Source organism: Lepisosteus platostomus, chromosome 14 (assembly GCF_059453375.1).
Source record: "Lepisosteus platostomus isolate fLepPlt1 chromosome 14, fLepPlt1.hap1, whole genome shotgun sequence".
NCBI lineage: Eukaryota > Metazoa > Chordata > Actinopteri > Semionotiformes > Lepisosteidae > Lepisosteus > Lepisosteus platostomus.
In genome coordinates this window covers 39,793,035-39,817,144 of record NC_142624.1, presented here as the reverse complement: position 1 = coordinate 39,817,144, position 24,110 = coordinate 39,793,035, and the positions used below count along the sequence as shown (strand labels likewise).

At 36.6% G+C, this 24,110-nt stretch overlaps 2 long non-coding RNA genes across 3 annotated transcripts in view; one reads left to right on the top strand and one right to left on the bottom strand.

Moving 5' to 3' along the window:
* The first annotated feature begins 260 nt into the window (after positions 1-260).
* LOC148649496 (uncharacterized) lies at positions 261-23,384 on the top strand. Of its 2 annotated transcripts, XR_015926373.1 has the most exons (3): positions 261-347; positions 14,621-15,745; positions 23,147-23,384. It is a non-coding gene; the product is annotated as an uncharacterized LOC148649496 (long non-coding RNA). The 2 variants fall into 2 exon arrangements; XR_015926372.1 differs by lacking the exon at positions 261-347 and having other exon boundaries at positions 13,817-15,745.
* The window catches only part of LOC148649495 (uncharacterized), an 18,234-nt gene continuing 16,129 nt past the window's right edge, over positions 22,006-24,110 (bottom strand). The window contains exon 3 of the long non-coding RNA XR_015926374.1: positions 22,006-23,204. This is a non-coding gene — a long non-coding RNA (uncharacterized LOC148649495). The remainder of the gene's footprint in view (positions 23,205-24,110) is intronic.

Here is a 24,110-nt window from a genome sequence, read left to right as displayed (position 1 = left end):
TCTATACCTTAAACCCTATATTTGCCATCATTATAACCTTGTTTTACTGCCAGTGAAGACCTCTTGCACTGGGTAACCTAACAAATGCAGGAGAGAGAGGAGGGTGGCCGAATATAAGCTAACAGCAGGTTGATAGGATAATACTAGTCATCTGTTGCCCTGTATCATTTCCCTTCTGCCTCCCTTCCCCCTGCCACCTCATTTTCCCTGCCTTGTCACCTCTGGAGCTATTTGTCTGTCCTTTTTGCTTTGCTAGTTGTCTGCTCGGTAGGACAATGCACATCCCCAGAATTCTTCGTCTGCACAAGAGTGCATGTGGACGTGCGTGGGGAACTGCCTTTTGTCTGGTGAGAAAGCCAACTTCTGCTACACTTTACCCTCCCTCACAATCACTCAGTTTCCTACCATAAATGAACTAATCCAGCTTTTGCTGTCAACATAAACATATCCCTAATCTAAATCTGTATAATGCCCATGTAAGTGGAAATGAGTGGAATGAGTAATAGCCAGAATTAACTAATCCTGGGAAATTAACATTGATTAATCACACGTTCTGAAAATAAAACCAACTTGAATTTAAATACTGGAGAGAGGTAAAACCGTCTGATTCAACACAGAAAGCTAAGTGTTTTTTTTTTCATTTTCACTTTTGTTTCACGTTTAAATTGATTTTTTTAATTCAGACATCTAAGCATATAAAAACATCCTTTAAAAAGTTTTTTAAAAATGTTTCAGTTTCATGAACTGACTAATGCATGAATGTTTCACCTATAAATTTTGAAAGTTAAGAAAATATGTCTATTGACATTTAGGGGCACTGAATCTTTTTTAACGCAGAGTTTTAATTTTTAAGGTGGCCAAGCAGTAAGCAATAAAGAAATGAGGAATCAACATCATTTTTTCTGGTGCATTAAATAAATGATTCATGCACCAATGTAAAGAGTTTCTTTTATAAAATTTCAAGCACATCAGATACAAAAGTTTTTTTTCTAGAGTAAAAAGTAAATATTTACTTTTTCTACAGGAGGTATTATACATTTTTACAAATGTATTTTTACTCTATGAAAGTGGACACAAACCAAAATTTACCCCTTTGGTACATAAATATGTGAAACCCTGAAAAGTGTTTATTGGACACAGATATTCTACAACAGTTGGTTGCCTAATCAAATTCTTGTGTATGCCTTTGTGCATAGTTTTGTTGGTTTTAAAAGTTATCTCTTAAGAGACAAACCACTTCAAAGCTGCTCTGGGCTCAGAATGTTTTTCAAATGATTTGGTTTTCATATGAGCTATATGAATGTTGCTGCATGTGTATTCTAGAAACCTACATGCTGTTCACTTACACCGACACTTGGTTGTGTGCTCTCAGTCAGCCTTGAATGCAATTTCTCAGCAGCAAAGGTGAATAAATAAGGAGCGAAGCAGCTCAACATGGGGAAATAAAAGGAGATATTAAGGGCAAACAGAATAATGAGAAAGGAAGCTGGGATGGATCTGGCTTAGTACATTTCTTCAGGATAGAGGCAGTTGTAAATCTGGATCAAAATCAGGCACAGCAGGAGGTGTGTGTCTCCCAGGTAATGGTTAAATGACAAGCAGATGAGCCGTCATTGTATTGATTTAGGCATTTTGTTCCAGCCAGTCACAATTAATGTTGACTTGTTATTTTTTTCTTTTTTCTCAGCACAGGTTTGTTTCCTAAAGGTGCTCTGGAAATACCAGGTCTTAAAAAAATCCAAAAAACCTGAGTTGCCTTTAGTTGTTTTTTTAAGGCTAAATGAAACCTATTTAAAAGCACCAATTAGTTTCCGAAAACTTTGGTTCAGCAGGCTTTGCCTGCTTATTGATGAAACAAAGATAAAAACATACTGTAATAATGAATGTTTTGTTTTAAATCAGCATGTCAAAATTTCATTCTCACTTAAAGTTTGAGAGATTCATAAAATGCAGAGATAGATAAAAAGGAAAAATGCTCTCTCAAAATGGTCAGGAAACAATGCTAAAATATTTTTAATAACAGGAGGATTTTAATGAATAAACAAGGCTAACTGGAAAAAAAGAATGATTTCCCTCACATTATATAAAATGTTATTGCTCTATAGTCAACAAGTTTTTGCATTAAAGATGTAATTATATTAAATACTGGAGATTATTACTGTTGTAATAACCAATACAAAGCTATCATGAAGGGATAACATTTGACTTTATGTAGGGCATTATTTGTAAAATAAATATATGATTTTATTAATATTGTATGATGTTGCTTAATATTGTAATTACTTTTAGATATTGTTAAGAGGAAAAATAGTTTATTTTGTATAATTAAATATTTATGGAAACTGTAACAGTTTGCTGTAATATGCTGCACATTACAATCGCTACAGTTTTTTACAAAATATAGATTAAACCACTTCTTTGAAATCTTGAAACCGCATGAAACGGAATTAAATTCCAAATAAGTGGCCTGGAGGATGAACCAGTGAAGTCTGTGCAAAGTTATGTCAAATCACATGTTCCCTGCTAGTAACTGCTACCAGTGGTATATTTTACTATACGTGAAAAGTATTGCAGGATATTCCCAACTACAGGGGCAGCCTTACTATTGCCACTACACTGGCTGTTCAAAGACCCACTCTGAGAGATCTGCTGAAGGATCGCAGTCATGATTTCATGCATTCGCACTGCTCAGTGGCTGATTCACTAGAGAATGGTCACTTTAATATCAGGGCCAGTGTCTGAAACATGAGGCTCCTGGCATCGTTAGCTTTATTGGAGTGCTTTCACCTGAGGCACAGTCAGATTAAGTTCATTGTTTCATTCAGCACTTGACCTTCTGGGGCCTCAAAACATGTGTAAGACTAAAAGGAAAGAATTTCTCCTGTTTGAGTCGTTTTCTTTAAGAGCAGTATCAGGACATTGCCCATGTAAGAAATCGCGGGTGTCCATGACATCCAGCATGCAGATTCTCGACAACTGGTGGCTGTACTGATTACTAAGAGCTGTTTGGAGCTCTTGAGAACAACTGAAAAGAAAATCAAATAGCCAAGCGATAAAAAGTAAAGGCTTCTGTATGAGCAAGGCTTCTGCATGAGTTTCTCAGGCATCAGTGATAAATTGAAGATGTGTGTTATTATATCATCCAGTTTAAATGTCTGAATTTAATGGCAAAGGCAAGACTTTACTTTACCATTTGCCCCAGACAAGAAAACAGAACTTTACATAATACAGGCCTGTAAAGACTGTGTCAAATTTGCTGGAATTCATGTGACAATGGCAGGAAAAATATTTTTCAGGAAAACTACTGTGTAAAGTACAACATGCAGTAAGTTTTTCCATGAATCCAGTAAGGGTAACTTGAGAACAGCTATTCAGTTTCTTAGATTGTATAATTAAAATATATTAAAAGTCAAATCCTAATGCATTTTAGTGTATGAGGAAATGTTCAGCTTTCTAAAAAAATGTTTTTCTCTGATAAGTTTTTAACACTTTGATGTTTCTCATTAAAGCATTATTTTCTATTTGTTAAAAGATCTTCTTATCCACAAGAGCTTCTGTATATACAAGTGAGTTTTAAATTGTATGGGATATCTTGTGTTTACATACTTTCATCTATCATAATTTGAGATCTTCTGTGCTAACCCGACTTACAAAAAAGGACTTTAACTAATAATGGTACCATGTCACATTGCGCTTCAAATGAATTAATAGAATAAAGTGCTTCTTGTGTTTCTTGCATAATATTCAAATACTATGATATGCCACACGAAGTAAGTCATATATATAAAACAAACTAAGTTTTTCTTTTAATAGCATTTAAAATTATTACATTTATTCTAAAAGCACTGCTAATTTGAGCACAAGGTACAGTATTTTGAGATAGATACATATGCTTTACATTTTTTCTCAAGAAAGCACGGCGTCACACCTTGAAACATAGCCCTTAATAGTGTCTTAGCCCCTTTCATCATCTTTTTTAATGTATATACAAAATAAAGCATCATGGGTAAGACAAACTAACCTTTTTTCAGTCTGTTTAGCTCCATGCTAACAAATAGGTGTTTGTGTCACAAACAGTGTCACAGTAAATTTAGGCTTGATCTCCAGCCAGACACTGCATGGTCCACAGATCCTGGAGCTTATTGTCTAGGCTTGTTTTTTAAGGTGGAATGCTATTTATAATGACATATTTTTAGAAAGGTGGTTAGATTATTGTTCTTCTAATTTGCCTTTTTTACAGGAAATGCAGAGATATATTAAAACCATTTTCCTATTATAAAATTGACACAAGCTTTTAATATTATTGTTTTTTTAACGATTATTTTGTAGTCATGTGGTTTACCATGTCATAAAGGAGTGCTTTAAAACAAATTGTCAAAAGAGCTTAACTTTTTAATCAGTCATTATTATTCTTCGAATGGCCACACCTGAAATACTCTCAAGAAATAAAAAATGAAATAAAGACTAAAATTTCTAGATTTTGCTACTATAAAATAAAAAAAAAACAATCTGTTTTCAAAGTTTAATGTTCAAAATTCTTTTGTTACCTTCAATCCTACACATCTTTTATATGCCTAAGAAATGAAGAATGGAAAAGATTAAAATAGAAATTGATTTTTAATTACCCATTCTTTGAGAGAAATCTGGATAATTTCGGTAATTAACCTGCTTGCATTTATATGCTATTTTTTAATTACTGAAAGACAAGTTTGACATGACTGGAGCAGATTTTATCCAGTTTCATATGTTGAAAACGACACATCTACCTTAACCTGGGAACGCTGCTGAAGCAGTTAGCTTGCACAGATCTAATCAAGTTATTTGGCTTTTTTTGGCCCCTCATTACAGAATTGTTTATCAATAGGTGCACCAAGTGTCAGTAGTTTTTCTCATCAAACAAGGTCTGACAAAGAGCTGCGGTGCCTGGGAAAGAGGCAGCTAGGTGAAACTAATGCCATAGATGTTTGATTCATCAGGGGCTTATTGTTAACAGGGACGTCTGATTGTAAAGGCTCAGTCAAGCAAAAGAGTGCAGAGTAATCAGTCGGATTTATAGTTTGCAGGGTTCAAAAAAATCAACGCAAACCTTTGGATCCAGCAGAAACAGATCCCCCTCCCTTTCACAGCCCTAACCTGGGACCTGCCAAATAAGGTCACTCTGTCTGAAGGTTTCCTGTCAGGTGATCGGAGATATTGCAGGATTATAGCCATATGGCATAGCCTATCATACCTTCTGACTTAAGATAACAAAGCCAAGCTTTGTACCAGGCCTTTTTTTTTTTTTTTTTTTTTTGCTCGTAGACACCAGTTTTATTTTTTATTGGACACCTCCGGCGAGAGAGAGAAGTAAAAATGACCGGAGGACGATAACACATGGCTACGCTGCTGTAGATGCCTCAAAGCTGGCTTTGTGTTTTCGAAATTCTCATAGACTGAGGAGCCTGCTCCTCCCTCCTGTTCCCATCCCCCCACAACTGTCAGTGCCCACCCCTCAAGCCCACCCCCCCATCTCAGATTGTACCTTGCAAATTAGAGACGGCCTTATTCAGAACCAGATGTAGAGCTCCTAGAGAATGAGTGGTAAGCTGTTGTACTTTAAGCCTAATGGGAAGTTTTATATGCAAGGGCCTTGAACTGATTAGTATAATTCCCTCTTTAATACAGCTGTCCCTCCAGATTAAGGTAAACCAAATGTTGCAATCAGAGATTAGTGTACCTTGCCAGTTATTAACATCCCCGGTTGTTCAGTGAGCACGTCAGACTCTAATGCCATGCATTTATTCTGCCACTTCAACTCTGTAACTTGAACTTTTGCACCTGTCGGGGCATGCCTGTGCTTGGATGAGGCTGTTACAGAAAAGCTCAAGAATGTGTACCTGTGCACCTGTTTCATTTCGTCACGTCACGGGAGCGGTTCAGTGTGCCAGCTCTGCCAGGTGGTTTAATGCCCCAAATCTCTTTTTCGACACTTATCGTCTTTCTCTGCCCCTCGCATTTGGCTTCTCATTTTATTTGTTTTGTGACTTCTTATGAATTGTGTTATCTGGAAAAGAGTGAGGCATTTCTAGGCATGCAATAATGAAGCAACCAAATGGGGTATAGCCAGGCTTTACAAAACGAACCAGAAGCTCCAGTGGCCTAGTTAGTACCAAGGAAGTAATGAAATATGTTATGGCTACAAGTCGCGTTTGTGTACAGTTACTCCAAGCATTGTTATATGTGCAGCATTTTACTTTTGACATTCAAAGTGGTAAACTATCTGCCGAGCTCTGTGCTGATGTGACACCAGTCAGTCTGTTCTCTTAACATTTTGTAAAGACAAGTCACGTAGTAATCACTTTATAATTTGCAGGATATCATGGTCAATGACATGCTATGGTGTGGTTCACAAAGGAATCTGACCCAAACAAACAGAAAATTAGAAACACAAGATTATTTCCTTATCAAGTGTGAAGTTCAGATACAGTTATTCATTAAACATCACACTTAGTCATTCCATCCACATTTATTTCACCTGAATAGAAGAGCATGAATTTTCACAGGCTAAAGGTTAATAACACTTGACTCAGGGCACACTACTATTGTCTGGATAGCATTAATTTTGAACAGAGCCCTTAAATGTAAATCCCATTACCCTAGCAAAGACTGCTTAAGCACAAGAACTAAAAACCTATTAGCCACAATGCAAAACTAGTTCATCATAGTAATTGCTTACGACTATGATGAGCTAACATAATGCTTGAAGGAACTTTACTATAGAAATATTTTTTCTTTGAAGCTGTAGTGTTTGCACGTACACAACAAACTCAAAATAATTTATTTATGTTTAAAATATATTGATATGTACTTTGTACACAGGATACACATTAAACAGTTTTAATAACTGCTCAACAACAACAACAACAACAACAACAACAACAACAACAACAACAACAACAATAATAATACATAATAATATATGGCCAAGTCATAAAGTTACATGAAAAAGGTTTTGTTTTTTAACAAAGAAGGTACTGGGCTCCAAAATGCACCTCAGGTAATCTGCTTAAATTGTAAGCCTTCACAGGGAGTCATGCCTATGAGTTAAGATTTAAGACTAAAGCTTAACATTTGCACCACTGCACTGTGGATGATTTCATTAAGGTTATACATTGGAGGTAACTGGAGATCTCACGCATGATGCAGTTTTATAATGTTCATTCCAATCTGATTCAATCCATTAGAAAAATAATGTGCACTGGAAAGGTATTTCAGGAAAATGCCCCATTTCGTTTTGTACAATGCTCAGACCTATTTAACAAATATGATTTCAAATCATACGCCATTTGTATAATAAGACTCACTCCACAGAACTGTCACATTCTCAGGCAAGTAGCTCTTGAAATAGGTAAATTGTGAGATTTACTTTACTAATGTAGCACACAAAAATGTGGGGGAAAGGAGTCTGCGTTGTTTCTGTATGAAACTTTGAAGACTGTTTTGTTAAATATTTTGTTGATTGTGTTATTTTCTATGAGCTGCACATGTGGTGTTTGTTTTATTAACATTCAGCTTTGCTCAGCTTACCACTGGCATTCAGATCATTCAGTAGACTGAAATCTTCATACTTAGAGTATGTACGACTTCATATTGTTCCTTCTCACTAGTTACAATTTGCATTATCATGAACACAACGTGCATCACAGCACAGGGGTTTACCATTTGTTCATTCCAAAGTACTTCTCTTTTGATACAGAATCTCAGACAATCTATATTGATGAGATGTGAAAAAATATTTTAAAGACTGTTGTCTTTTTTCTTTGTCTGTGACTTTTGCATAATTATGTCCCCCTAGGCACAAGCATGCAAGGACAGACAAAAAAAACCCTCCTCATGCACATCTACTGAGCCACATGGAATCTGCGCACACAGGACAGCGCAGCGCAGCGAGTGAGTTAGTATTGTACCTAGCAGTTTTGAGCGTTAGGCTGCCAAGTTATTGCTAAATTTAAACAAACCAGTCCTTGGCAGCTCTTCTCAATTGTCATATTCACTTCAGGTTTTCAGATAAAGCAGGCTGGATGCTCAGTGAAATGACAGGCCTGACAGGGGGAAAGGGCGTGGGCTGGAGCTTGTGGTTGTGGAGAAGCTGTGTGTTCTGACCTGCCGTAGGTTGATATGGACAGGCTGCAGGGGGATTTTGCTTGTCATAGGGTCCCCAGGCATCGGAACAGAGTGACTGTATGTCCTGCTTTTTCCTGTTAGGATCCTGACACATGAAGCATTGATGAACTCAGCACAATGTTGAATAGGAGTATTTTGGCAGCTGAGACACAAGGGCTAAGCTGCAGGTCAGAGATAACACCAGCGCAGATCTCCTTATACACACAGCTCTGGTAGTGAGCATTCTTCCCTCCTGAGTGCAGGAAACAGGTCCTGTTAAATATGCTCACTTCTGTGCTTTTTTTTTTGCCTTTTTTTTTTCTAAATGCAGTTTGACAGATTGGACTTTTCAGCTCTCTCCCCCACCCCCTAACCCTCTTGCAACTTGATTTCACCTCAGAAGTAGTCCTCAGGAAACAGGGCCTAATCTTGGTGAGGAAACGATAAGGTGATGCTTGATTTTCAATGGAAAGCAGGAGGATGTGACTGGCCAGTAACTGCACGCAAACCTGCGGGCTGTCAAACTCCCCTCCGCTCTTCCTCTCCCATCGGTGGAGCTGGAGGACCGGGCCCCGGGCCCGGCTGGAAGAATGCAAGGACAGTTAGCAGAGGGCCTAGCTCAGGAAGGAAGTGGAGAGAGAAGGTATGATAATAAAACAAAGTGCTCCTATCAGTGATTAAGGGACAACAAAATGTGAGACAACAGCTTAAGATCCTTAGTCATGTCTGAAACCTAAAAATGTCAGTTCAACGGTCTTAAAAATGTTAGGACAGAAATAAATACACACACACACCTGCTGTATTGGATGCAAATTTGTTTGTGTGTGTAAATATTCCCAATATCCCCACTATCATTAGTGATTTTGATGTCTGTTAATTTTAAGGGCTTTAATTTGGACAAGTGAAAGCCTCAAGTGTTTTCCTGGAGTTCCTCAAGAAGCAAGGATGATATAAACATGCATATAGACAAGGTCCCAGTTAAGACTGAATTAAGGAAATGCAAGGGGCACAGCACACATTGAGCCTTAAAGTGGTAAAGAAACTGGACATGTATCCAGTTTCTTAGCACAGATAATTTAGGTACAGGGGCAACTAAATGTGCAAATTGCAATTGCATCATTTTTAAATTAGCCTTTTAATCTCTTTTACACTTTTTTTCTGAATATGAAACATAACAAAAAACAATATTTTATTAAGTTGGACATTTTAATGGTATTTCAGATATCTAAAGTAATCAGTTTAATCCATCATATTGTTTTTTGAATTTGAAACAAAGTTCACAATGTTACATGGTACTGATCGAATTAATTAGCAGTAATACTAGATAGTTAAATCAAGCAATGATATGTGTGTTTCTCTCTTTAAAAACATGTAAACAAAAAGATAGGGATACTTAGCAGTTACATCAGTAGAAATGCTAAAGTGTTGTTTGCTGAAATTGTGTATGTATTGCTTATATTAACTGCTTATACTGCTTATATTGCTTATACTACAATATTTTGTGGATTTAAGTGAATTGTAATGTGTAAATAAGAAAAGAATGAGTCTAGACAATACTTTCCTTCTCCCTACGTATATTACAAAAACAAATTGCAAAGAAAAAATACATCTTTGCAATTTAAACCTTTCAGTAAATTTGTGGATTTTATTATAGCGTGTTATGTATATATATGCAAACATATTGCAAACTGGTGTCTGTAGTGTGCTAAATCTCTGAGGACAGGTTTTTAAAATGATAAATTTAGGTGGTATCCATAGTGTATTTTGACTCCTCATGTCTTGGGAAGGATCAGAGCAGTATTTTTCATCACTTTCAACATACGTAGGCCTCTATAGTAACAGCAACAAAAAGGATAAGACTTGAACTCCCTGCCGAGAGAGGGCTTCCTGCCAGTTACAGAAATGAATGAAATCAGTGGGATTAGCAGTACCTGTAAAGGCCTGTCAGGTAGATTTACAGGGCACACTGATAAGTAAGCAGGAGGGATAAATGCGTCTGGATCCAGACGGCAAGGCAGCTCTCTTCCACTCACTACCTTTAATATCTGTCTTGACTGTGAGTCTGCTGATGAAGACTTCCTGTTTGTGTTGAGTCACTCTCAGAGTGATAAATTTACTTAAACCTTCTCTTGCGAGGGAGCAACAGCCGCCTTGATGTAGAGGAAAACATCAAAACCCAACGAGAGAAGACTGGCAGAAAATCTTCCACCACAGCACAAATCTGTCTCGAAAGTAACCAGGCGGAAGGTTAAAATATGAAGCAAACCAAAGCAAACATTGCTTCATCATTGTATTTCATCAGATTTTAGTGCGTTTGTACCTGGGATCTCCCGTATTGTTTTTGTAAGGGGATTTAAAACAAACAGTAAAGATGAAAATATTAGCTGAGAGCAATTCAGTGTCTTTGACTCGGTAGATGCTGGCTTTCCAGCTTGACCACAAAAACAAATGTGAGATTCTGAGCTGAAGTTTCCAGAATCTTGGCAAAAACAGTTACACAATTTTTTTTTTAGAATGTAAACTCAGTTTGTCCTTATGGTAGCCAGAAGGGCAGCCACTAAACAAATTTAGTGGCCCGCCAAGATCTGTGGTATCCCATGATGGTTTCTAAGGCTAGTGGAATTTGTCTGGGGGTAAAACCTAAAAGTTTAAGGTGTTATTTTAAAAAAGTCCACCTAATTTACATTCCCATAGGACAACATAGTTTGAAGAATGTTTAAAATACCATGATCAGATGGGTAGAAAATATTTTTTTGTTTTCTTTTAGTCTTTTGTTTCTTGTTAGATAACCTGGCTGAAACATCCAAGTGCAGATTATCTATTAGGAATGGTAGAGCTGGAGCACAAAGGAAGAGATTGAGTAAAGCAGCCCAAACACTTCTTCCCATGTATGACCGGACAGTTGCAGACAGCAGAAGCTTGATAGGGAGTAACCAGAGGGTCATGTTAGTGTCAACTCTGCTGTCAAACCTTATAAAGTTTACAGCCATCTTCCTGCAAGCACATTCCTCACTGCTACAGACTAGTTAATGAAGGTAGAGTAGTAGATGAGATATAACTTCATGGCGCTGTGAACTGTGGGTTTACCCAAAAATTATAGTGGTGAAGTTTCCCAGAAAAAAAAGCACTGCTAATCCCTTCATCTATGAGATAGTGCTCCATTGTATTACTCTTGTTCTTTTATTGATAGATGTATTAATAGATGTAAGAGTATCAATCATCATTTATTACCATATAAAAATAGTAGAAACTCTTTGGCAATGTTTAAGATAAAACATTGTTAAAGATGTTTAAATCACAGTTCCTGTATTTTGTGTTTGGTATGCGCAATATCTTTAGACACCTGGGTGTACTTCAGTGTATACTAGCTAATCTGTCCAGGGCTGAACTTTGACAATACTGTTTCTCAGTAGCGTCCAATCAGTAGCTAAACTGAGCTGGAAGAAGGTGTGAAGGAGAACACTAGCCATTTGCAGAGGGCAAGTTATTAAACGTTATGTCCTTATTGCTGCAGAGTCATATTATGACCGTCAATGAGGACATCTTCTACTGCCTAAAACACCTTAAAGCATTTTGCAATGTAATCAACACAGATAGGCCATTAAAAAGCAATCTTTATTAAGTGAAAGTCTGTACTAAAAGGAATCAAGGAAATGCTTTCTGAAAGGTATCAGAAGCTATCTGGTGATTTTAACCATATTTTATTAATGTACCTTATGTTATTAGTTTAAATCATTTGTATATATATAATTGTTATTCAGGTATCCTCTAATGCTGGTCTGAGTTAAACAAAGACATGATTTGGTACAACAGCACCGGTTATTCTTTATATTTGAGAAGAAAGGGTATTAGGTCTTGTAAAACATTATTGTGAAAAGGCTGTCAGCTATTGTCAGTTATAGCAAAGTGAACTAGTCCTTTAAGACAGTTCAGGGAAGGTGTTAGTTGATAAGTGGTTTTGGTTAGTTGAACTGGGTCTCCTTTGGTGTGTCTCACCTCCATGCTCTCGTAATAAAACATATTTTCCCATATAACATCTGAGTTATGACTTGGCGAAAAGTCATTAAAGCTCAGAGTACTGGAATATAAAGGGCTGTGCTTATTTTAGCCATCAAGGGTAGAACTCCTATTCTGAGTCATTATAATTGAAAACATCAGTTTGCAACATTTACAAGGCTGCTATAAAACGTATTCCCTTGTGCTGTATTAAGTCACTGCACCTCCATGTATCCACAGTATATATCATCACTTCTCTCACCAAGGAGGTTTGTTTGGGAAAGCAATTCACAATTGTTAGCTATCTACCCTGCTCTTTGTTATTTATGTGCTCGGTGCAGCCAAGCATCTTATAAGGTACCTTCCTGAATAGAATTGCTGTAGGTTAGTTTTCAAAGCTGGAAAATACTGACACAGATACAGTCCATTATCGGCAGTTAGGTCAAGTCCCCAGTGAACATGTTCTCACCCCTATAATATTAGGTAATACATGATATCATGGCTGTGGGCAGCAGGTGGGGAATACTGAGGGACTATAATTACGTGTAATTTTGGGTCAGGTGTTTAGACTAACGTTGTGTAGCATTCCCAAAGAAAACGGTTGCTAAGGAGTATTTGGGTGGACACATTGACAATTAATGAGACTTAACGTATTGTTAAGTTTTATTTTCTATAGTCTGACTAGTTCAATATAGCTCATCCTTTTTATCTTGACTTATTGTAGATCCATTTCAACAGGAGAGCAAACTGTCATAAAGTTCTAGATTATACGTTTTCACTTAGTAACGATTTCTATCACTCTGTTTAGCCGATAGCATGATTAAAAATGACCAGTACTCAAACACACATCTCTCAACATCAAAAGTAACTACAATTGCCTTCATTCAAGCTTTGCATTGGGAAATACAAAACACAATTATGTTATTGTATGGAAATGCAGGATTCCATCATTAAGTATGATACTGTACATTACAGTGTGTTACATGGAATATTTTTTGTAAATTATCATACTTATTTTTATATTTGTTCAAAAGATTGAGTCTCCTGAAAACTGCTTTGATCACTAAAATATCAAAATCTTTGACTCATTTTACAAACAAGTTCAAATATATAGAGACTAGGACTATCATAAAATATGATACACAAAATTAGATCACCACCTCTTTGTCTTAAAGACAACTGTAGCATCATGTGTCTTTTATCTTTGTGCACTTTCCTTTCAAATTAATGGTGAAATATTTTAGTTATTGAAATCTTATAGACTTATATTATAAAGGCCCAAGATTAAACTGGATACAATGTACTATATTTGAGCAATAATGAATAAAATGTAATTTACAATTTCAGTCTTATAATCGTTCAGTACACAATACGCTACCAAGTGATTTGCTTTTAAGATTGTGTTATTATTAAAAATTGTATTGTGGCAGAGTTACAGACATATGATTTGCATTTGACGTGGGAAACTATACCTAATTCTACTTAATTTTGTTTTAACATTTACCTTTTACACGTAATCCTTTCAGTGGTTTTAAACTTCCAAGGAAATAGTTCAATGTATATAATTAATCCTTTCAACACAAACGCAAGCTTTTTTGGGAAGAACAGTACTCTAAAACTCAAAAATCTGACTAAAATATTTTAGAATACAAATCGCCTTTTTAGGATAGGTTCTCTACAGAGAAACAGTTTTCTGATAAAACCAAGTTGCACAACATATAGTGATCAGCGGTATTTCTGAGGTTTCACCTTCAGGTTTCAGTTGGTGAGGACAAACTCAAAAGCTTCAGCCCACTTGTATGTAATATCATAAAATATAAAATAAAACACTTATCTACTGCTAAAGGTACTACAGTCAGAGTGACCTTAATCTAACTTTCTTTATCAGTCAACACCCATCTCCCTGTTTTGGACATATGCAAACTTTTCACCTCCATTGACCTGAGACCACAGTATCAGTTAAATAACTGCCCATTATTGCAACCTTTATTCAGTTTAGCACAAGCGTGCTGTTTTCCATAAAGTAAGAGATGGCTATAAAAAACCAGAATAATATACACAGTAAATATTGCTATTAACTCCAAGTGCAGTTCTGTTCATGCTGTTTTTTTTTGTTAGACTTATAATGTGGAAAAAATACACCTAACTATCAAAAACCTCAGTAATATCCGACAACACAATAATAAAATAATCATTCACTTTTTCTGATATGGAATTCTGGAAAAAAAAACATTGGTGACAAATATCCCTATTATTGTGAATCCTGCTCAGATGCAATAGTAAATTGTTCTAAGGGTTTTTCCTGTCTGGACCCAGATCACAGCCCTCCATACACCTGTGGCTTGCTGCCCTTGCCTCGTTTCCCTGATGCGCACAAGAACGTAAGAACGATTACAAATGACAGGAACCCATTCGGCCCATCTAGCCCAACTGGTGGTTAGTAGCTAATTGATCTCATCCAATTATTTATTTTCTTCCTCAGAACAAACCCCAACAAAACCTGGATTTCGGCTTCAACAGCATGGCTGTGGCGTTTGTCCATACTCCCACAGCCGTTTGGTCTGAAGATGTATCTCCTGTTCTCAGCTCCAAGCTCACTTCCTTGTTCTTTCCTGTTATGTCCCATGGCTCATGTTTCACTACTGATTCTGAGGAGGTCCACTGCGTTGGCTGTGTTAAGGATTTTGAACGCTTGTATCAGGTCCCATCGCAAACGTCTCTTTTTAAGACTAAAAAGGTTCAGATGCTTCCATCTGCCAGTGCAGGGCATTCCCTTACGTCAACTGGGTTGAGAGGGTATTCTTCCATTGGCCTGGAAATGAATGATATCTATATTGTTATGATTCTTCATACTCAGGCAGGCATTTTTACCCAGCTTAAAAATAGAACTTCACAGCTCTAATTTACTGCAGTATAATAGATGTAAACAAACAGATAATAACAGAGATTTCTAAATTCTTAATTAAAAAGGGAAAACCGATTAAGCCCAGTCTTGAATTTAAGACTTTGCACTATTAACGCTCTACTGTAATGTCTGTGTTTATGTTACGGTGTGGAAAAATATGAAAATAACACTCGCGTAAGATGAAGGTGCTTGTTGAGTTACAAATGGATAACTTCAGAAATGGTATGGTTCAAAAAAAATATATGTCAGGAAAATATGTTTCTCTTTAAGTGCATTTTGTTATGCTTTTCTATTATTTTCTATAAAAAATAGGAATAAATGTATGAATTATGAGAAGAGGAATAAAAACTCTGATAAAAATCTGAATATCTCATCATCTCTAAAGTAAACTTTTATTCCTGGCTCCTTTCCATTAAAAACCTCTCCTGCTTTCCCTTGTCACCCTCTGGTTTTGCGAGTCTAGTAAAATTAACAGGCTACAGTATCTCACTGACAGGAAATGCATGGCTACCTTGAGTAGACTGCGACAGCCCTCCTTCTCTTTGCATTGCAGAACTCAGACTAGTGGAACCCACAGTGAAGTCCCACACAACAGTACCTCCATCACAGCTTCAGCTGGTGATCATCTTAGGAGAATGGGATTGAGCAGAAAACATTTCAGAAGCTTCACCACTTTGTAGGCAGATCTCCCAGACCTCTGAGGTTAAGTAAACTTGGATGTGATTAATAGTGGGAAGAGAGACCTTCAAGGAAAACCAGTTTGCTGCTGGTGGACATGTAGTTGGTGGTTCTACCTCAGGCCCAGAATTTACAAACCAGTATGGTTACAGGAGACGCAGAGCTATAGGATGCGCTGTCCTTCAGAAGAGATATTGAACTAAGGCCCTGATTACTTGGTCACTCAGTTCATGTCACTGTTCAAGAGAGAGCAGAGTTTTAACCCTGGTGTCCCACTTAAATTCCAGGCCTCTCTAAAGTTCCTTTGTCAACTGGTGGAGCAATGTCTCACTCCCCTGGTCTGTGCAGTGGGGCCAGTGTTACAGGGACTGTAGCTGCAGTGTGTCACCTACAGTATGTGGAGCCGCACTTCAGAAGTGGATGAAGTCTGGCCACTTCTATGTGTAAAGTACTTTTGGTCGAAAAGCTGTATACAAATGCCACGATTTACTAATAAGTAGCTTGTTCCTGCTTTGTTTTGCTGCTTGCTGAGTCCCAGTGTTATTCAGCAGAGGGCTTCAAACAATTTGGCAACTGAGTATTTATGTGATATATAAACTTGGCCATACACAATCACAGCTGAACAGAAGGATCAAGGTACAGCACAGTGCAAAAAGTTGCATTTGGCTAAAAAACTAAAAAAACATCTGTTGTTACCCATTGTGTAAGACATCACAGGGTCACATATTTTTTAGGCAGCCAGTTGTGGTGGCGAGAGCCTGGCTAACCGAACAGTAAGAAGAAGGTTACATGAAAAGTGTCTTTGTGGTTGGGTGGTGCTGAGCAAACCAGACATTATTACCAGCAACCGTGACGAGGCCTACATTCGTTAGAAAAAAAGAACGAAAAAGTCTAGAACTAACTTATTATTCTGGCAAACAGCTATGTGGTAGAAATAATTTTAGCAAACCAGTTTCATGTGAAATGCAATTCATCATTTTTGTAGTTGTGCGCATTGATATGCTCTTTGGGATCATGCCAAAAGTAGCCAGGAGTTACGCACAAAAACCTTTGTGATGGAAGTCGTGTGGCTGCACCTTCAGTGACACTCAGTAGTGCAGCACTTTGATATTCTCAATTAGAATGAACTTAAACATATAGTTACAAAGAATGTACAATGATTTGTACAATTACAAAGCATTGTAAGGTTTGTATGTTAAACAAAAAAAACTCAGAACCATAAATAAAAATATTATTTATCCTATTATGGTATAACAAGCTTTTCCATTACTCATGTAAGTTGTAAAAGCAAGCAAACGTTTTTATATACAGGCCAAGTAAATATATGTTTATATTACCAAGTGCAATCATTTAAAAAAAAAGTTTTTTTCTATGTTTTTAACGAAGATTTTGCCAGAGGTTTTTTACTCTACCTTTGTGCTTTGAGCTGGGCAGATGATCTTGCTCTGCAGGGGGCTGAGATGACATCATCCAGCACTTTCCTTTTCACAACCCAAAGTTGTGGGTGTCAGCTGCCAGTGTTGGGGGGGATTAGAACATGCAGGGAGAGATTTTCATTCAAACACGTTCACACGTTGTGTACTGGAGCAATGCCGGTGATCCGGAATTCTATATGTAATATACCTAATGTGTCATTTAGAAGGTGGCAGCGTTCTTTGAACTCAATCCACCAACACATTACAGGAAATATTTGCACAATCATGACTGGAGCTGCACTGCTGTATCACTCAGGGCCCTGTGCCTCCGCACACGAACTTACAACCGCGTTCGTTCACACAGAGAATATTGACAGCTCAGGCTTTTGGTGAGCTCCTAAATGAAAGGCAGTGACAGAGGATCCTTCCAGCCGGTGTCCTGTGACTGTTTCTAAGTCACCAATTTTGCAGATTGAATTTCCCTCTTATTCTGAAAGTGTTAGACAGCTCTGGGTGTTGTGTACAGTGCACAATCCGGGTAAAGCAGGCTCTCTGTCCGTCTCGTGACTCACAAACATCGCTTTAATGTGTAAGTGCGTTGAAGATCACACTTCGAGGCCTAAATGAGATTTAACCCTCTACATTAAAATATGGATGTCTGTTTATGGTTAGGTTCCTTAAGAAAAACTGTTTGATGAAATTGCGTGCCAGGTTAATTTTCTGTCTTTGTCTAAGCATTGCAAAGATTAGACTTTATACAGCTATTATATGTATTTGCGTTCACTGAGGTCAGTTGCTTGTATATTTTATAGCTTTCAGTGATGAAAAAGCAATACTTTAAGCTTTTTTTCATATTTTCAGTCCTGCAGTTGCCATCTTGCTAAATATTTCTACCAACAAGCTGCCTCTAAATCTCTGATGGTATTTGTGGTAACTGGCACATATAGACATATAAAACAGCTAAAAAGTGTACATATTCAAACAACATTTTTGTTGCTAACAGGCAGCTCTTCTGAAAGGTACACTCCCTTTTTTAAATATTGTCAGATGCTGAGCTTTTTTTTTTCTTGCTTCATGTGTGGGAGTGAACCTAATCATCCTGTGTTGGTCATATGTTTTTGTTTCTTTTCATTTTGGTGGAGACATTATTCTTGGTGTCTTTGAAAAAAAAAAAACTTTCCAGCTTGCAGACAGTTGGCTAAAAGGAGAAGGGAGAACTAGGCAGCAGGTCGCAGTCAGATTTGGGTTTCTACTAGTGGAGGGGAGGAGGAGTGGGGGGGCCAGGGTGCCAGGTTGCTGACACAACAAATCAAAAGCAAACCATCTGAGGCTTCTGGCTTTGTACTTCTCAAAACCCTCTTTGCAGAAAATAGCCTTTCAGTGTATTAACATCCACCTCCCACCTTCCCTTTCTGCGTTATAATAGATAATGTTGACATATGTTCCCTGCTGGTTAGAAACACTATATGTCTGTGAAAGGTAACATTTTCGAGCTATGACAAAATGTATTTTACTTGGACAGAACAATACTTGCTGGACTTAACTCAGAATGTGGGCTGATGGGCATGTCTGAAGATTTTTCTTTCTGTTTTGTTCACAAGAGATGCTGGTTTCTCCAGCTATTAGTTAATACCGTAGTCACGCTCAGCTAGAATGTCACAAGATCACAGAGTTTTTGATTTGTAAATGGTGCAAGTTGGATTGAGCAGTTGGTACGGATATAAAATATCCGAGGAGAGTGCAGCCCTTCTCTGCGTTTTTCTACCCCAAAATACCTAACTGCACAAAATAATCAAAACAGAATTGTATCCAGGTGTAGTAAACTGAATGGTACAGAATGTTCATGGTTTACCAAGCAGGGACACTAAAACATTAAATTATTTTAGGAGCTCTTCTGTTATATCTTTTTGCAGTGTCACAAGAGCCGAAACTTGTGACAGGGGTAGTCATCACCTGTGGGGTGTGGCAATCACATACTTGTTGAAATGCAGGGAATATGCAGTACTGAAAAGGGAACTGGATTGTAAAACACTCAATTTTACAAACTACAAAATGTAATGTGTCACATAAGTAACCATCTGCACAAATATAAACAACAACTCCAAAACCCCAAATGAAATGTACATTTAGTTTAAAAAATCATTATAAAGATATCATAAAATGCAGTTCAGCTCATGTGGCAATTTGCTTCAACTCCTTTTTCAAAAAATGCCCAATATATGCTAAACGTTTTCAAGCTAATGGTCATTTGTGTTTGTTTCTGTGATATAACTATAATTGTTTTATACAGTGAAAACCATCATTGTATTGTTATTAAAGCTACTGAAATAATGTCATAGAGCAATGTACCTATGAGTGCCCATTGTGCCCAAGTGAAGGGCCACATTTGTGGGTCATTTCAGAACATAAAAATTGCTTTGAGAAAATTATACTTTTTTAAACACATGATTAAAATAAATCTGGAACTAAAAATACATCATATTGAGAACAAATACTGACAGTAATAATTTAACAATTTCCCTCCGCACAAAAAGACGTATCTCTCATGTAACTATAATGGTTGTGAAAACTGACATTGAAGGAAGACTTTGAAAACCTGCCAAACCCTCTTTGTGTTTGGAAAGTTCACATCAGACTGAGAGCTAGTAAATAGTCACTGAGTGGTAGGAAAAGGAAACTATTAGTGTTGTTTTCTTTTTAAAGATTAAAGCCACTATATAGAGCAAATCATCATAAATTTTGAGATATGAAGTTTTTTTTTTCTTTTGGATTCAAGAAGGCACATTAAGTAGAGTAGAATACAAACACCTAAGAAATCAAACATTTCTAAAAGCCTCTCACTCCTCTTCAGAGGTTTGGGCAGGGCAGTATCTGTGTTTCCATGGTATGCAGAAGGGAGTTCTAAAACTTTACCATTAAGGTTAGGAAAGCGGGTTCTCTGAATGCTTAAGCAAGATAATATATCGGAGCAAAGGCAAAAAATTAACTTGCTTCCGGCAAATATGATTTTATATTTTATTGGCAATGGCTATGTATGTTCTAAATAAAGGTAGATTCAGATAGATCCAGCAATATAAAAACACATTTTATTCTGAAGGTCACTGCAAAAACAAACAAAATAAAAAATCAAGGTTTAATTTCTCACAAGATTGGGTCACTGTAAACATAAAAGCACATATATTTTACTTCTAAAAGTTTCATATATCTCCAGTGTATCTGTTTTTCACCTGTTGCTTTATGCAAGCTTATTTCTTAAAAGTGTTCACTAGAATACTTGCTTTTGACCATGTCTAATCAAGTGCATGTTGTGCATGTTTAAGATTAAATGGAGGATTTACAATGGGGATGGACACCATTGACGTTAATCTAAACCAACCAAGTCACACCCAGATTTTTTGTACAATCTAGCAGACAAAACTATAAGTCGTAAACATATTAAAAATTAAACATTGTGCTATCCTTTGCCATTTGTACACAAGATAAGAGTTTCAAGATGCGATCCTCCATTTGCGAAATAACTCTGCAAATTGGAGTAGTGGAATGTTTTTGACATGTATATGCACCAACAGATTTTTATCGCCTTTTGAAGAGCCAGGCTAAGAAGGTTTACTTTCCAAAAGCAGGAAGCTGTGACCACTAAAGAGAATGTGGGGAGGAAAAGGAAGAAAAGGAATAAGTAAAAAAAAGATAAATAAAGACAGCATTATTTTCAATTCTTTCAACTTTAAATGGCGTTCGGATTGATTTATTCCATTTTCAGATGCTGCAGTCAGTTTCCTGGTAAGGCTGATTCATGCAAATCCATCATGAGCAGGTGGGCCAAACAAACACATATGGGGAACACTGTATTACAAAATTATAAATTCTCTTCCTCTGAACCATTTCTAATTTGGAAACATCAGAACAGCAGGTGTTGCTGCCATTTTATTGCATTCAGTCGTTAGTATAGTGTGCTACATCTCTGTGGCTCCCTGCTCCTGCCTTTGATTGTACACATGGTAAACCATAAGTGATCTAAAAGCCCTAATGTTCTTTGATGACACTTGCTGTAAATGCTTGACCACACTGTCTGAATGCATAATGGATGGAGAATCATTTGGAATGCTACGCATTAGAAAGAGAACAGTCTCATGATATTGGAACATTTTGTTTTTTTTTGCTCATCATAATCTGAATAATCTGATTTATACAGCAGTATAAATATAAATAATTGCTAGTGGAATACATTTTGGTATTATGTTTCAAATTAATATTGAATATTGACCTAATAGAATGCTCAATTAATACATTAATAGCAATAAACAGTGCAGATTAAAAACAAAGTTATGTTACATAAGAAAAATATATAAATCTCCAGTTGTCAAAATATTTTACTTTAGGTACCTGGTAATTACTTCAGAGCCCTGGTAAATATCCCATCGAACTTACTTATTCCTTTGCATATTTTTGCAGCCTTGTGTATGTTACAGTAAAATAAACAACAAAAACATTAAAGCTTAATAAATGAATAGCTATAGCTTGTATTCAAATGTATCAATGATTTTGATAGATATATACTGTAAATTCATGTTACAGAGTAAGACGAAACATTTTAGACTACAAACTATTTAGAATTTAGTATACTAATTTATGTTACTACAGACATGAATAATGCAAAGACACGTACTTTAGCGAGTGAATCAAACAACTGATGTAAAGACAGATAACTAACTATGCTTGTGAGTCTTGTCTAAGAGCAAGTAGAGGGTGAAGGAACCGCAATCTGTTCTCCACCTATGAACAGGAACCATTTTAAGATGTACTATCATTGCATATGAGACTGCAACGAGTTTAATAAGGGGCTCTGAATGTAGACCTGGTTTAATCACACAAAAATCTGAAAGAAACGAGCAGCTAAACTTCTTCTTGGGTTACAGTGAAAAATGTCTTTGAAATTCAGATGATAAGCCTATCAACTGTCACCTGTTCTCTTTACTTCACAGCAGCTTCTGGAACGATTATTTTCAGGCAACAGTTTTAACTGGTGTTTAACAAGCAAGACATTTAGGACAATTCTGTTTTTTCTGGCTTTAGTTCATCTGGATTTTTATCCAAAAGCTCATTCAATCCACTGTAATTGTTCACCATTATTTTTATTATATATTTAAGAATGTACTAGAGGAGTTGAGTTACAGTTTTATCTTTTACATGGCAGTAAGAATACTTGTACCATAGCATCCAGAAAATAGTTCCTGGATTCTTTGTGTAAAACAAAACATTTATTGCTGCTTAAGAGAGTTTGCTCTGATACAACAAAGATGGAAAAATGTAAATTATTTTCACAAAGCCAGTCTTGGATGTAAAACAATGCGTATATGAGAAACATTAGGTGATATCAGTGTCTGTCTTCTTAAAAGGATACGTGATAAGAATATAGCAAAGCATATGAAGGTCCGGATTAAATCACAATTGCAGCCCATCCATTAATCGCAAATTACACACCCAGTCCTTGATGGCAGGTTTCCATTGGGTAAAAACAAGAAGTCTCTGTCAAGCAAATAACCACCACCGAGTACCAGGCATGTAATTTGTATCTGGCTAGAACGTTGCTATTTTAATTTAATCCAGGCCTAAGTATGATATAAATTTAACCATCAGCAGAAGTACAAGAGTGATTAGAAATTCTATTTAATGCGTAAAACACAATGGATATGTATCCTAAGCTTCTGCAGGTATTCTTTGCTATCAAAGCATACAAAGTCCCTTATTTTACAAAACAAATAAGTGATAAACATTTCTAATCATATCCAACATACTAAATAATAAAAAACAATAATAAAATCAGAAAACAAAATGTGCATTACATAATTAAAATGTGAAACAATACAGAAGCTTTTTTCATTGTTGTAACTAGGTAGAGCACTTTGGGGCAGTTTTCTGAGGGTTAAATAAATACAGTTCCTGGGATATTAAGACAGGATATAGATATATATAGCCTAAGTAATTTTTTAACCTTATTTTCCCATTCCAGGGTGTATCCTGTCTTGCGCCTGTAGTTTGCCAGGTTAGGCTCCGGCTCCCCTGCAACCCTGTATTGGATAAAGTGGATGGAAAATGGATGGGTGGAAACAGTAAAGCACTGAAATGTGAAATGCTATGATCTCAAGAAAAGATAGCATCTTGATCACACAATTCTAGATTCAGTTACTCATTTCTCATTCTCATTTTTCTGTTCTCTCTGCTCTTAATAAAGAATAAAACAGACAAAAGTTTGTTGTCTCATCGAATAATCAGAAGACCAGGATCTGTGCCTGTTCTTTGGTAATAAAATGTTCTTTTTCAGGTCTTTTTCCAGTGAAATCCCACTCCAGTACAGTGACTCACGCTGGATGGCATTCCAGAGAAGAAAATAATTACGCCATTGCTGAAATTGATGTAATGGGTGTTTTTCAGGATTCCTTAATTGACATGTGCAATATTTTGGCAGGAGTTTAAAATGGCCCTAGATATCTAACTACATTGCTGACAACTCCCCTCAGGCAACTTCTGGAAAAGAGACAAAATCACATTTGGTTGTTAATTTTTTTATCTTTTTTTGTAAGAAGAGTATACAATTACTGAGTAATATACAAAAGAAAACATTTTCAGTAGAATGCACTCACAGTAAATTTTAACAGGATCCCAATTTCATACTTGAAATGCAGTGAAAACGTTTTTCACTACAGAAAAGATTCTGTGTCCTTCTAAAACTTTTTTTTAAATTAGTTTATTTGAGAGGACATCAACTAGACGTACAGTATATGACTTTCCTGACGGGTAGCACTTAGACTGAAGGAGCAAGTGATGAGGAATAAACTTAATTGGATTTTACTACCACATAGTCTGGATGGAAAGCTAATGCATGGGGAATATATATTAAGGATGTAGGCCAAGCTTTGACAGGACTCATAGTCTAGGAATGGCAGTCTATTCCTAAATTTTTATATCTGTGTTGA